The 15,259-nt window shown below is 38.0% G+C and overlaps 1 pseudogene; it reads left to right on the plus strand.

Moving 5' to 3' along the window:
• Positions 1 to 8,032: 8,032 nt before the first annotated feature.
• On the plus strand, positions 8,033 to 9,814 carry LOC146461828 (uncharacterized protein KIAA1958-like; annotated as a pseudogene).
• Positions 9,815 to 15,259: the final 5,445 nt, after the last annotated feature.

Consider the following 15,259-nt stretch of genomic DNA (forward strand, 5'->3'; position numbering starts at 1 on the left):
TCATTCGTATTGGATAAAAACTAAAGTCTTTAATTAGACTGAATCCCTCGTACGCGTACGAAACTTTAACATGAGTTATCAGAAATCTGAAAAGTCAGATCAGCAACAGGTTCTTACTAAACATGTAAAAGATTCTTGAGGTGCATAACCAATCGTATCCTCTATTCTGTTGGACAAAAAAGAAATTGTATCGCCATGAATTGATGAACAACCTCATACCTTATGTCACCTGGTTTCCTTTCGTACGATAACCGCTCTGGTATAGCAGCTCTCTGTTTAAATATTTCGCCTCATTAGCATACATTGGCATACATTAGCGTAAAGGACGAAACTTGCTACTTGAAGATAAATGATCTTCATAAATTGAAAAAGGCTTGGCAATAGTGGCATTTTGTTACTAATTTGTCTGTATCCGTTGTAGGTTAAAAAGTGTATTGATAAACGAACGTCGTAGGTACAAAAATATGCATGTAGTATAACAATTTTGCTACCAAGCAATTTATTCTTTATGAATTACAGTATTAAGAAAGCAAATTTCTCTTAAAATATTCAACATCTCACACCAACTTTTGCACTGACTACCAAGAGTGAGTTTTTCTATTAGTTTAGAGTGTCCATCTGCTCGGAGCTGGGTGTTTGATATATGCCAATGAGGCAAAATGTAAACAATGACGTCGGCAAAGATTATTCTATAGTTTCCTCATCGGATAAATTTTGTTATTTTTTCATATTATTATGTTTTCCCCATTTAAAGTGCTACTACGATCAAATTTTCGAATACCTTTTATTTGCGGTTGATTGGTAGTTTATGTCCTAAAGTACATGATCTCCAAGTTATATCCTCATAAGATGAAGGAAAGTGCGATTTTTTTGCGCTCAAACTCTACGAATTTTCATCCGCCATTGAACCGCCATGTTCCTGTGGCCTGGTTACCAAAGGCAGATGGTGTCCAATGACAACAAAGGCCGGGTCACCCGGGAAAAACAAGTGACGTCAGACTCTCAACTCGAAGCCCAGGCGAGCCCTACGAGGCTAACTTCTCATACAGTTTCGAACACGTTTTCGAAAAATGTTTCGTTCTTTCAATGGTGGGAAGTCGCTGTGTTGTTCAGTGGTATAACAACTGCTCTAATCGAGCGGCAGGAATTGCGCTGCATGCGAGTCCGGCCGACAGAACGAGAGATGTGTGGGTCCAGTTTGTTGTCTTGCACGTTTTGCTATTTTCTCGGTTTAGTTCGAGGGACACTTGCGCATTCCACCCAAGTCAGTGAACACAAATTAAACCTGATTTTTTGAAAAGGGTAAGCGATCAGGAGATCGTGAACCTGAAAAAAATCTCCGAAGGGGAAGGAGCGGCAAAAGGTAAGCTTATGTAAAGTGGGCGAAATGTGTGAATATTGTTTTTTATCTTTGGTGATTCCTCGATACCTTGTTCAGCACCCATACAAATAGCAGTCACAAATTTTTATACACATTTTATATTGCGTTTCTAAAGTACTAAACTTTGATTGAACGAGTAAATGATGTAAGTGCAACTAGCTCCCGGAACTAGCTTTTCCGAAGCATTTCCAAAACATCTCAGTGCGATAAGAGTAAGCTTGTGTTTACTTTGCTTGTGCAAAAGCTTGTGGCAAAAACTGTGCAAACAAACGCGAAGAAAACCACTTTAATTATCCATTTTCACTCAGCTTTCGATAAGGTGGTCTTTGGCGTTTACAAAAGGGTTCCTTCTTTCTTTTAAGTGGTTTTCTTGAAGAAATAGTTTGAATTTTTGGTTTAAGAAAGGTTTTAAGAAAACCTCACATTCAGTTGTTTCTTATCAATTAGATTTAATTGGTAATGTATTTTAAAGTTTGATTTTTTTTTCAGACGCTGAGTTGCAACAACGTCAAAACCCATTTCTTACTATTAAATACAGGCCAAAACAAGCCTTGCAGAGCACAACACGTGAAAAATGTGGACAGCCAAGAAAAGGCCAGTGCTCCTCTTTAAACTAGCAGTTGAAGAGCACTGACCTTTCTTAAGGGCTTTTCTTGATCTTTTGTCATCAACCACCAGTTGACAAATAGAATCAATAAAAGAACCGTTTTCTCTTCATTCATCATGCCTCCTCTTTGTAACTCTTTCCATTACATAGGCTTCTGTTTTAGGGAATGGTCAGAAATTAGTGGGGAGGAGGGGGGGGGAGTGAGGTGGAGATTTTAAATTGAGCAATGAAAATGATGTGACCCTCCAAAGCGATGCAAATGAAATTTCATGACCCTCCCCCTGAACAGGTAATACAATGTAGCTCAAATACCAGAAAAAGAAAACAAGAATGGAGGCAAACTGTAAGTTACTTACTGGAACCATTTTGCCCCAACATAATTCAAATCATCTATAGAGCCCATTGGCATCATATAACTCCATTATGCTACACATTTCCTTTACATTAATATTTAAATACTTAATACTTGTCTTGCTTTTGTTAAATAATGACTGAAATTAACAAATTTTATTTTGTCTTTTGTATATAACTCGCTCTCCCTGTCATACTATAAATTATGATTGCAAGAGCATAAATTTATGTGACCCTCTGTTTTCACTGCTTATTCTTTCATGACACTCCACCTCCCCCCTCCCCACCCCCTGCTCCCTGCTAATAGGGATCTGAAGCACAGACATTCCTGAGCCATGTATAGCAACCAGAACTTAAATGTTTTCTCTTTTGGTGTGGTTTTAAATAAATACTAATTTGAATATAAACAATATTAATATGGTAGCCATTTTGGAATAAGGTTCATGGTTCATTGCCTGCAGTACATTAATAATTTTATTTTTATGTTCATTTGAAAAAGAGTGCCAGAATCTTGTTTCACCAATAAATTTGTTGTTGTACAAATGAAATTGAATCTACATTTTCTAAGAATAAACACTGATCAAGAAGAACAACCTTGAGAAAAAAATCAAAGGTGGCTCACAACAGTCTCAACTTTACTTCATTTTGGTAGCATGCATTTGCCCATCTCTCACTGCACCAAAAGTGAAAGTAACAAGAACTGTTACCACAGCAACAGTGTATCAAACTCATCAACACTTGCTTGGGGGTTTGCCCTTAGACATGTAGGACAAAGGATGTTTGTTGTTAGGTTGATTTGACCCTTCATTAGAATAAGCAAAAAACTTTCAATTAATACCTGAATCACAAACTTTAACTCCCAAGAATATTGTTTTCAATGTATATTTGCAAAGTTCCTACTTTTCCTCCCCTCATTTGCCTAGGTGGATGCTTGTAACCAGAAAGCATGCCTTAATAAATTTTCATTTATAAAGCTAGTCATTTCTTCAGTGCGTTAAAGCATCCAGTGCAGTGGCGTTTAACCTAATGTGAGCCACCTTAAAAAAAAAATATATGTACACAGAAAAGACTGTTAATACTATTACATTGTTCATGATGGTGCAAGGGAAGAAAACAAATCATTGCAAATTGTTGTTGCCTTGCAAATTTATTTGTTTATTGATTACTGTACTCATTCAAATCTGGATACAATGATGTCCTTGCAGCACCAGCACTCTCCAGGCTTGGTAAGTCGCTCAAGGGAACAATTTGAACATTTGCACCTAAGAAAATATTGAACCAAGAGGAAACTTAGCATCAATTACAAGGGAACGATCAGCTTAAATTCAAGCCATTGTACAGAGCTTTTCACTACAATATATATTCTTTTTTCATGGTAAAAAAGTGCAAAAACAGTAAGCTTACTCGGAACCGAAACTTAACTGTGCACTCTAATTTAACACCAAGGCAAACTTTCGAAAGCAAAGCTAAAAACCTAAACTTGACTTCGATTTCAATTCAACTGAGTCTCCGGTGGCCTCCCTCCGGGGAATGAACTGGCTAGTAGTCAAGAGAAATTGTTGAGGATTCTCAGGCACTACACTTTTAAAGCTTGCCTGTTTTGTAAATACAGCAAATAACACATCTAAATATCAATCTCTATCTCTATCTTACCCGAGAGATGAACGACTCAGCAAAGTCTGCACTTCCTTCTCTTGTAGCGAAAGCGCTAGCTGCTGAACTTATTCGGCTGCCTCTTCTTCAGACGGAACTAGCTCTACAGAGTCAGGACTTCTTAATTTCCTTTGCCTATATCATGCGAAGACGATGCAGGAGAGCTTTCTTTGGTCAAAACAGCTCTGAAATTCGTCGCCAGAAGGAGGACTACAGTGCTCGCTCGATCAGCGACTTGAGAGTATTACGTCACGACAAAAACACAATAGGTTTGAATAAAAATACCGCAACTCCAATCACTTTCATACCGCGGGCTCACTGGAACATAAATTCATAATGGCGGACTCGAAAACACCAGTTTTCAAAGCTCAATATTTTCAATTTACGGGGCCCAAACTTCATTTCAGTGACCAAGACAGGTACAGCCACATCGGATAAGCTGTAAAGAACGTATTTTTGTTTCATACGTGACATGAAGTTTTGATCGTAGTAGCACTTTAATGAATTCCCACTAATATTATCCTGTCTTCGAAAGGAAACAGACGATCGATCCTATGAAGCTGTCGTTGCAGCTGCATGTTCCAAGGTCGGCAATTAAGGTTTAACTTGAGTTAAAAGCATTTCTTTTAACTCTCATGTTGTCATAAGTTCAGACTTCGATAGCCATGTTTGTATGTTCCAACGGATACATGTTTATTACAACCATATTGAATTTATCCCAAAATTGTTCTATTTCAGTTGGGGTTTAAAAGTGAGACATAGGTGGTCGCAATCTCGTACCCAGAGTCCTCAGGCTCTTTGGCCAGCGGTTAGTCGCCAGCGTTGCCCCGCTGACCAAAAAGCCTGAAGACCCTGGGTACGAGATTGAGGTGGTCGTAGATGATTGCTTTTTGTTTTTCTGGCAGTTCGAGCATCAGTTCCCTTCGTTTAAATTCCAAGTTATTCGGTATTTCTTGAGATCAAATTAGTTTTAATGGTAACAAATCCATCCATCTGGGATTGACTGTTCATGAAAAATAAACTCTGGAAAAAATCAATTATCTCAACGACGCGTAGGTACAAGCGAGGAGGAGTAAGTTGCCTGACAATGAACTGATCGCGCGACATCAAGCGCAGCCTTTATGGGCTGATCAATTCGAACCTTCAACAACCCTTCCCATGGACACAAAGATTGGAGATTTTTCTTTCTGGTTTAGCCGGCGGCGTTCATGCGTGTGTTTTTCTTGGCTCTGGGCCCCAAAACGGAGTTGGGAGTTTTTTGCCTTTGTGAACGAATGACTCACTTAAAACGGCTTCAAATAGTTTTTGAAGGTCTCATTAATACAGCAAGTGGCAAATTAAATTTTTTTTGTAAATAGTGTGAACTAAATGAACCAAGCATGAACAGGTTGTTGCTTCCAGGTAGTTGCTTCCAGGAGAGGGCACCGACCCCCATTGCAAACTTTCTCAAAGTAAAGGACACAAAATACAACTTAAGGGGCACAAACATGCTCTCATTGCCCAAAGAAAGAAGCACCAAGAAGTTAGAAGTACCTTTTCGGTACTTCGCTGCAAAGATATGGAATGCGCTGCCGGACTCGATTCGCGCCATGGCCGGCACAAGGGAATTTTTAAGAAATATTCGTCATGCAGCATTTTAAAATTGTTATTATCGTGGTCAGCTTTTTAAATTGTAAATTTTAATTTGTAATTACACATGTATTGATACATGAATGATCAGATTTCCTAGATATTTTAGTTTTGTTAATTTTTTAGATTTTAGATTGTTAGCTAATTTTTATCTTTCTTTTTGTTTTTGTAATTTTATCTGTTTATTTGTGGGCTTCCTGTAAAGTAGCTTTTAGCTAAGTGGAGTGCCACGTAAAATAAAGTCCCTATCCTATCCTAACCATAAAATTTACAGTTCTGGGGTCAATTCAATAAAAAAATTACACTTATAGTTTTTAAACGTGTAATTTACACGTGTAAAGTCCGACTTGTAAATACGAGGATTCAATAAAATAATTTTCCACACTGGAATTTACACGCGTATTTCGAGTCGGGATACAAGTGTAAATTACAACTGTAGCCTTACAATTGTATCCTCCGTTTAAATACATGTCTTTTTCCAAAAGCAAAATTTAAATATCTCTTCTATCCCTTCAATATTTATGCGGTTCTTTTTCCTTCGTTTTCAGTTTTATATTCTTGAGACCATTGTTGAGCATGTTATCCAAGCAGCAAACGTTACTTTTAGCCCAGCTTGTGTGGGACCCCAAAATGATAGTTTTAGCGCCATTTCCGTCGACAGTGACGAAGAAGGTAAAACAAGACGCGTGGGAAACGATTCGCACTCAGTTGAACGGCGTTGGCGCGAACATAGATTGCGCCAAAACTCTCAGGGACGTTCTATGGGCCACTATTCGTCGCTCTACACTCAAGAAAGTGAGTGAATCAAAAAAGACTAGTGCAGCGGGGAGTAGAGAGCTCACTGAGCTAGATAAGGCAGTCCTCGATATTTTAGGACGCGAGAGTGCTAAAATAGAGCCGGCCAGTGAAGGTAGAAGATTCCGACATTGTATTCGGAGAGGACTCGTTGTCACAACAACTCCTACCGTTAATTATAGTCCCTTTTTATACGATCCAGCCCTCTTAAATGTGCGAGTACTAGTTCAGGGTGAGCCGGAGCGACTGTTAACCCAGCAGATAATACTGATGTTCTCGTTGGGTTTGTTTGAACTAGGTGGCGTTGGAAATTACACCGGGGAAGGCGAAGTGCAAGTTTCTACCGCTGAATCTGGCAATGGCAGGGGCGGCTCACCAAAAGTGCTACCCAAACAGTCCGTCTTGAAACAAAAACTGGGCCAAGAAAAATCGTCCAACTCTTCTTCGCCACTGCTATGGCGCAATCCTAGGCATAGACCACTCCTTCTTCTTGGTCATCGTGAAGGGTTTTCACAGCTAATACAAATTTCTGGTCAACCTTTGCTGCCTTTAAGAAGAGTTCTGAGAAATAAGTCTTAAAACAAATTTCGATTTTGCTCCTTCTATGAAGAATTCTACAAAGTCGTCAATCGTTGTCTGGAGTCGAAAGCTGTGATAACAGTGACCGTGATTAATGTACAAAAAACCAAAAAAATCTCTCATCAAGAAGAAGTGTTTGGAAGGACAGCTGCTACTGACTAATGGGTCCGTACAGGGTTCTTCGAGTCTTTTCTTCATCTTTCTTCTTTAATATGCTATGCAAAATATTTATAGTTTGAATTTCAAATAGCAAAATGGAGCCTGTCAAATGAAACGTGTCGAACCATAGTAAAGTTGTATCATCCAGCTGGTGATCATTTAGATGAATCCAATTGCGTATCATCCTGGAGTCCGTGTGCCCTGTTTGTAAAGCTGTGGAAGGTGGATGTAATTTGTTATGGCGTTGGTCGGAATGATAAATGTGTCAACTTCCGCTGTCTCTGTCCAGCACAATTGGTTGTAAAGCACTTCCAAATAAGGCTAATTCAGATATATTTCCCACAAAGGTTACTGTAAGCCAAGAAATACAACTTGATGTAAAAAAAGAAACAAGTCAACCCAAAACATGCCCTGGAGGTCAGACAAACCTAAGTGTCAGAAAGGCGCAGAACACAGATTACAGACGGAAAATAAACGGGAACTTTTGCAGAGCGTACTTGGCCAGGTAGGGGTATATTACAAAATAGCTGACGACCTTTTTCCAAGTAAGAATAAAGCAAAATTTTAACCTTTCTTTATAACTCACTATTATGAATAAAGGCCTCAAATGAAGCTAAAGCCTGTTTTCTCTCCATAGAATCACCATTCAGATTTTGAATTACTACAAGGGTGTAGTCTCCTTTAATTAAAGTCGTTTGCCTTGAGCTGCTGCTGTAATAATAGAAACATGAAATGTTTGTTGCTGGTAAATGCCAATGTGCAGTGAAAAAGTGTGGGGCTCTTTATTTCTTAATACTTTTCTATCACCGTAACAACCCGCCTCAAATATCAGACAATTATTCATGTTTCCGTCTTTATCAATAAAGGGCAAAATTACTGAGCGCTGATTGGTTGAGAGAGAGGGCATTTTTAGTAATCAAGAGAGGACATGATTACCTGTTAATGATTGGTTAATCTGTTGCATAGCAACCGTTCGTTATCTTGAAATTTGTTGCCAAGTTTTTGTTGCAACAATGGCTTGTCGTTTTATTGAAGCGGACGACGAATTAATTGAACTTTTGAAATGCGAAAGTGAAAACAAAAACACAAAACGAAGCACAGGCTATTGGAAAGGAATTTTTGAAAAGTGGGCGAAAACTAGGGGAAAGGAGGAACAGCTAGAAAGCTACGAAATACCAGAATTGAACGAAGCACTGTCGCAATTCTACGCTGAGCTGAGAAAAGAAAACGGCCAAAAATACGAGCCAGACTCGCTAAAGGTGATGCAGGCGGCTTTAGATCGACATTTAAGGAGCCAAAATTATCCAAAGTCTATCCTGAGGGATACAGAGTTCCTGTCTTCGAGAAAAGTGTTGGAAGGGAAGGCGAGAAAGCTGCGCGAACAAGGGATGGGAAAACGACCCAACAAAGCAAAAAGCCTGACGAAGGAAGAAGAGGAGATACTATGGCAAAACGGCCAGTTAGGCAACCAAACCCCTCGCTCTTTGATAAACACAATGTGGTGGCTGCTAACAATGCATTTTGGTTTACGTGGTCGACAAGAGCACCACGACATGATGGTCGAAGATTTCTCCATCGAAAAGGATGACGATGGCGTTGAGTTCATCACCTTTTCCGAAGGGCCTACAAAGACTAGACAAGGTGGTCTCCCAGTGAAACCTCGGCTAGCTACTCCCAAGATGTTCGCCACAGGCGAGAAGAGGTGCCCCGTTGCTCTGTTTAAACAATACCTGGAAAAACGTCCAGAAGAAATGAAGAAAACAGGGCCATTTTACCTGGCTGTTATCGACAAGTCTCAAACCAGCGCCGTGTGGTACAAGAAAACACCGATGGGTAAGAATACAATCAATAACATAGTGAAAACAATGAAAGAGGACTCACCGTTAAAAGATGTCTGCCCCGAAAAAAAGCTTACCAACCACAGTGCAAGAAGACCGTTGTGAAGAAATTGAAAAGCTCCGGTATTCCAAAATGCGAGATCAAAAACATAACGGGTCACAACATCGAGCAAGGCCTAGATGACTACGACCCCGGTGATGAAAACGAGCAGAAAATCATGTCCAACATCATCGACAATGCCAAGCCTGCTTCCACTTTAAGACAAGTTCTCCATGCATTGCCATCAGTTCAAACTCAGTCCAGGTCAGCTTCCAGCCATGTCTACAATTTCAGCCATTGCAATGTAACGCTCAACGTCGCAGGAAACCATTCTTTGCAATCCAGTCTTAGCCAGAGCAAGCGGGCTTACAAGAGAATCATGCTTCAGGATTCGGACTCAGATTAAACTGTGTTTTGTTCAGTTAAAAGCACTTTGTTGTTTTTCTGTTGGCAGAAACGCTCTGTTGAAATGAGCTTTGTTTTCTAGACTTTTGGCAGTGTATCACGACACAGTTTTGGAGAATAAAATTTCATTGAATCGATTGGTCAGTTCAATTTGATTGATGATTTGCCGTAGCGCTAAACAGGCTTCCCAGATAAAAATAGACTGCGCGCGTGATTTTCCTTCGTATAAATTTTGCCCTTTATTGATAAACAAGTAATCCCATGAGACCTCGTACTATTAAGGATTAATTGCACTTGTGTTTTCAAAATTTTCCAAATTGCCCTCGTCGCTTCGCGACTCGGGCAATTTTCGAAAATTTTGAAAATACTCGTGCAATTAATCCACAGTGGGGCCAGACCACCCCCTAAACGGATCATTAAAACGTGGGGTTTTTGGTTAATTGTCGATAATTTTGTTTATTCTCATCATTTCCTTACCAAACTTGGTAATTTAAAGTGGAACTTTGTGCCAAACAATTTGACGTGAATATTGATGCTAAATGTTAAATTATGACGTCATAATTGGTGACGTCATATTAATCGCTAAAATAAAATTTTAGAATTTTTAAATTCATTCTAGTGTGTTAGAAAGAACACGTAAAGAGGAGTTGAATGCTGTAAACAGTTTGTCGATGTGACAAATAATGGCTGAGATATGGCATTTTATATTTTGAAAATTTCACAGTCTCAAAATAGGGGCCCCCCTTGTGTAATATGTTTGAAATTGAGTGTTGCTTTGTTGCGTCTACGACGCCATTTAAGTTGCAGATAAGATGTCTTAAATGACAGAAGCTAAATTAAAAAGAAAAACTGGGAAAAATTTATTTTTGCCAGAGCTAGAGCAACCAAACCAGTTTTGTGACGTCATTAAGTGTCACGTGATCAATTATGCACTTGCTAATATTATCGTTTTCAAGCCAAAAACTTAAAATCTAAAATGATACGATTTTTTGGAACAACAAGAAGTCCATTTTACCAGATTATTAGCTTGCATGGAAAAAAACTGTAAAAAAAAAATCGACAGGGTTGTTTTTAGAAGTAAAGTATGGTTCCGGGGGGGACACTTTAAATGTCTTTAAACTGCCATAACTCAAGATACGTTTGTCGTAGCGAGGTACGGTTTTCAGCATTTTACACCTCTTGCCAAGTTCTTTCAGATGGCATGACATTTTATACTAAATTTGAAATTTTCAGTTAACTCGTTTTGTGACGTCATCCATTATGACGTCACAATTTGACCATTTTTGACATTCTCATACTAAAAATAAATTGGACGACCACCTTAGGTTTTTTGCCAAGTTTGGAAACGAAATACGAAAAAGAAGCAAAATTGATCTAAACGATCCATTTCAGGGGTGGTTTGGCCCCACTGTGATCCTTAATAGTACTCGGCCTCATGTGATTACCTATACTAATAATACTATACCTATTCCATTCAATGGAATATATGTGTTGTTAAGTCTCAGTGCGAAACCTTTCTTGAATTCGAGTCAGTCTGATGAGAGGTATCTTGAAATCTCCGTTTAAGACCAACTTTCATGCAAACTGTGAATGTGGGTCTAACCTTTTTGTGGATCCCCAATTTTTCAATAAAAACCAACAAATCGTTTTGCTTTGTTGTTAATCGGCTCGAACAGTCCAATTCCATACAGAGAAAACGACTCAACTTCCCAAACGTTTTGATACCCTGAAGGTAGTACAGTCTACTGAAGTACATTTTCTCGCTTCTTTTGCCAACTGTCAATGTAAGTAGCATTTAATGAGTAGAAAAAATAACGCCTTTTGTCAAAGTAAGAGTAAATTATTCATTTTACAGAAGAACAAAAGAAGACTTGCACGAGGTACAAGGGAGAAAAGAGAACCACAAATATGTCAGCTTTGGCCGCCATGGTGTCCTATACTAACGCTTTCCAAACGATTTTCAGTTTTTTCCAGAATCGAAAATTCCGCGAGAAAATATATTTTAGACCTTTTCTTCGGAATTATTCTGACCAAAGCTATAATTTTGTCGTAAAATATCGTAATGTTCATTCCGTGTCTTAAAAAGTAACGTTATCTCACGTTTTTGGTGTAATTTCAAGACTAAAAGTATATCTTAGTTTTTCCTATTTTTGAGGAACGCAATTTTTCAACTTATTCTTGTTAGTTCTAGTTGTCCTAGTTCCTGTCAAGAATCCGGTTGTGCGTCATGGCACGTGATCTATTTAGAGTCACGTAGTTTGCACACAAACTCTTCAAATTGTCTCAAAAAAGATATTTGGGCCCACCAGTTATTTCACTTTACTAGGTCTAGTGCTTTTTGCCAGTAAGACACGGCTATGGCCCTTTTATTTCAAAACTAAGGGGGAAAACAAAATGTCACAGAACCTTGTGTGACTCAAATACTGATACAAAGAACCTCCTGTTAACGTTACATTGTGGTCATTTTTAGCGGTCAGATCGTTGCTATTACAAAGGCCATTCATTTACTTTTGTAGCGTGGTCGTTACGCTTTGACCCGCATTCTCATCAACTCAAGTAACACAATTTGGAGTTTCCAATAGCATGGAATTCAACGAAAAAGTGAAAGCGAAAGACAGAGATTATTTGAATTTAGACGGCCAGATTTGGGAAGGAGCATGGACAGTGCATGGAGCCGTCATGTAGGTGCTGGGATGGACAATATCATACTGATAGACTAGTGATAGCAGCGTTAAAGATTCAAGTCCGTTACGAACGGGAGAAATGGCTACGTTTCTTCTGGTATGTATAACGTTTCAAGTTGAAAAGAGTGTTCAGGTGTGTTTGCTATACTTTAAACAGCTTCAAATAGATTCAAAATACTTGCATGTATTTATACCGGAGCCACCGGAGCCTAGACTCGGCTGGACATTTAGCAGTTTTATGCCTGTTATTCCTTCGTCCATGTTACATTTAACTTTGGAATAAAGCTTTTAATACGTTCTTTCTCTTTTTCTTTCTTTACAGAATGGAGGGAAATACGTTCCAGTGCACTAACATGCAGAGAAGGTGGTTTAAAATAAGACACCCGCTGTTGTCATCCGTCAAAGACAAGTCTGAATGGAAGAAAATGTTTCAACTGATGTAGATAGTTTAGAGCAGCTGTTTAGAGGTCGGAGAAAATAAGTTGACATTCTCAGTAATAATGACATGTCTCCTTTGTTCAGAATTTACCTTTATAAATTAAGTCACTGTACATTTATCTTATAGTAGAATAGGCCATCACCAAACAGTGTCCTCTATAAATGTCATCCATAATTCTCCTTCGATGAGATCACTACTTAGATTAAATAGTGTGACAAGTAACCTTGCAATTTTGTTGACGGATAGCACTGACCTCACTTTTTATCGTAAGCACAAGTCATTTATGAGAGATTTGAGGTTTCGCTTAAGGCAATTGTCCTATCTTCGGAGTTGCGGCGTTTTGTTTTTAATGTTTACAGTAGATTTTTTAAAGTATTTATTGAACCAAGGGTCCGAATTTCGGACCCCTAGACTTAAAGTGAATTGTTTTTAAAAACGCATTTTCTGCGGATTTAGTGGAACCAAGGATCCGAATTTCGGACCCCTAGACTTGAAGTGAATTGTTTTTAAAAACGCATTTTCTGCGGATTTAGTTGAACCAAGGGTCCGAAATTTCGGACCCCTGGAATTAAAGTGAATTATTTTGGTCCGAAATTCGGACTCCTTGATTTAAACAAATAAGACTTGAGATTACTTAAATGGCTAATTTATGAGGACAATAAAAATCACTCCGCTAAAAAGAAGTTTTCTTGATGTGTTAACTTTTTACTCCGTCAGAATCGACAAAAACGTAATCTTAAAAATTCATCTCCGCACAAATAGCATAAAAATAACGTTTTGTTTGGAAATTTGAAATTTTGGAAAAACTGAAAATAATTAAAGGAAGGAAAAAGCAACCGAAAAGCAGTGGCACTAAAACAACTTAAGTGTTATGTTTATAATTATACATTTCGTATTTTAGACTCTTGCCTATTCTGATACTCGCATATCTAGTTTTGTGTTTACGTAAATACGCAATTCAGCTTTCGAGCTGCCAAGTATTTTATCAATAAACTATCTATCTAACTATCTATTTATCTATATTTATCTCAGTACACGTTTGGGCGTATAGTCAGTTTCTACATTTTTTTCGAATTGCGCTGTATTTTGACCTGCCTGGCGGGCTCAAGACTGTACAAATATTATGTCATATATTTAAAGTCGTTTCGTGCGTTCGTCGAACAGTACTAAGTGCAGTTGAATAACAATTACTGTTACACAAACACCATATTCGCTGAGGCTTAGTTACCTTGACGAGTAAATTTTTCTTTTTTTTATTGTTGAACTTTATACATTTTCAAAAAGCTTTAACAAGATATTTCAGTAGTATGCGTCATTATTATATTTAACGTAAAATCAAATGCAAGGCTGATCGGACAGCTAAAATAATTGTATTACCCAATTTTTCGCTTAGATAATACTAACCTCCTTCAGGGGTGGCAAAAAGGTAAGTGTAAATGGGAAATAAACGGTTACAATATTTAAAGATGATACAAATGAAAAGTTGAGATTTGATTGGTTCATAAACAAAGAAAGCAGAAACGTGTACAGAAACCATTATTAAAATTGAGATTTACAGTAGACAAATTAAGTTTCACCGCCTCCTTTCATTCCATAGGGTTTAAGAGTCTTTCCCTTTGGAAATTAAAAATGCTTCTCTATCTTTCCGAATGAACAGACAAATAAACAAATAAGAACTTGGTATCTTACATTGCTGTGGTGATATTGTAAAGTTTTGAGGCATATTTTTTCGGAGGACGCTTGGGTCAACAACTTTCTACGACTGAACGGCGTATTAATATGCATCTCACGCCCACAAAGGTGTGAAATGAAGGAGGTGCTTGCCCTTTTATAGCGGAACTTTTTGTTTACAAATCGCATATTTACATGTCAATTATATACATATGACCTATGCGTATGGTTACAGTGCATTCATTTAGTCATGTTTTTAAGCCATTTTACCTGAAAACTTCGTCATTTAAATCGCATTTTTACATGTCTTTTATATACTAATGAAGTGTATGTACATTTAGTGCATTTCTCTTCTTTTTAAGCAGTTATACATGCAAACTTGTTTTGAGCTCGCATTTTTACATTTCAATTATATACTAATGAACTGAATGTTAATTTATTGCGCATGCTTTTATCGGGTTTTTTAACCCGTAATTCATGCAAAGTTTTGTATATTAGTTATATACTAATGAACTGTATGTTTTTATCACGTTCTTTCTGTCATGCATTTATCATCCTTTGAAGCTGTTTTACATGTAAACTTGGTTTTAAATCGCTTTTTCACATTTCAATTATAATACCAATAAACTGCATTTATATTTAGTGCTTAGTTTACATGCTGCGTTTTCCTGAATTAACAGATTACACGCCTAAGTACCCTGGACACTAGGGGAGTGGACCGTATATTTCCGGGGGCAAATTTCTGTTTTTTCAAGTCAAACGGATCGCTCTAAATCCTGTCCCGACGAAGAGGCCGTTTGGCAAATTAACAGCAATTTTGTTCAGCAAAATATTGAAGCTTGGAATATACACGCATCCTTCACAGTCAGTTAAGATCTTTACCAACATTATGTTGGAGACATTTCAAACAATAAAATAGCAGGTAGTTGTGGATGGCTTGGTCCCTGTTTCCTAGTTTTTTCTATGCAGATTTCTAGGTAGCGGATAGCTTCTTTCCCTGATGGAAAACGAGACCAAGACAATCGCGT

This window comes from Pavona decussata, unplaced genomic scaffold (genome assembly GCF_977016875.1).
Source record: "Pavona decussata unplaced genomic scaffold, jaPavDecu1.1 SCAFFOLD_194, whole genome shotgun sequence".
Classification (NCBI taxonomy): domain Eukaryota; kingdom Metazoa; phylum Cnidaria; class Anthozoa; order Scleractinia; family Agariciidae; genus Pavona; species Pavona decussata.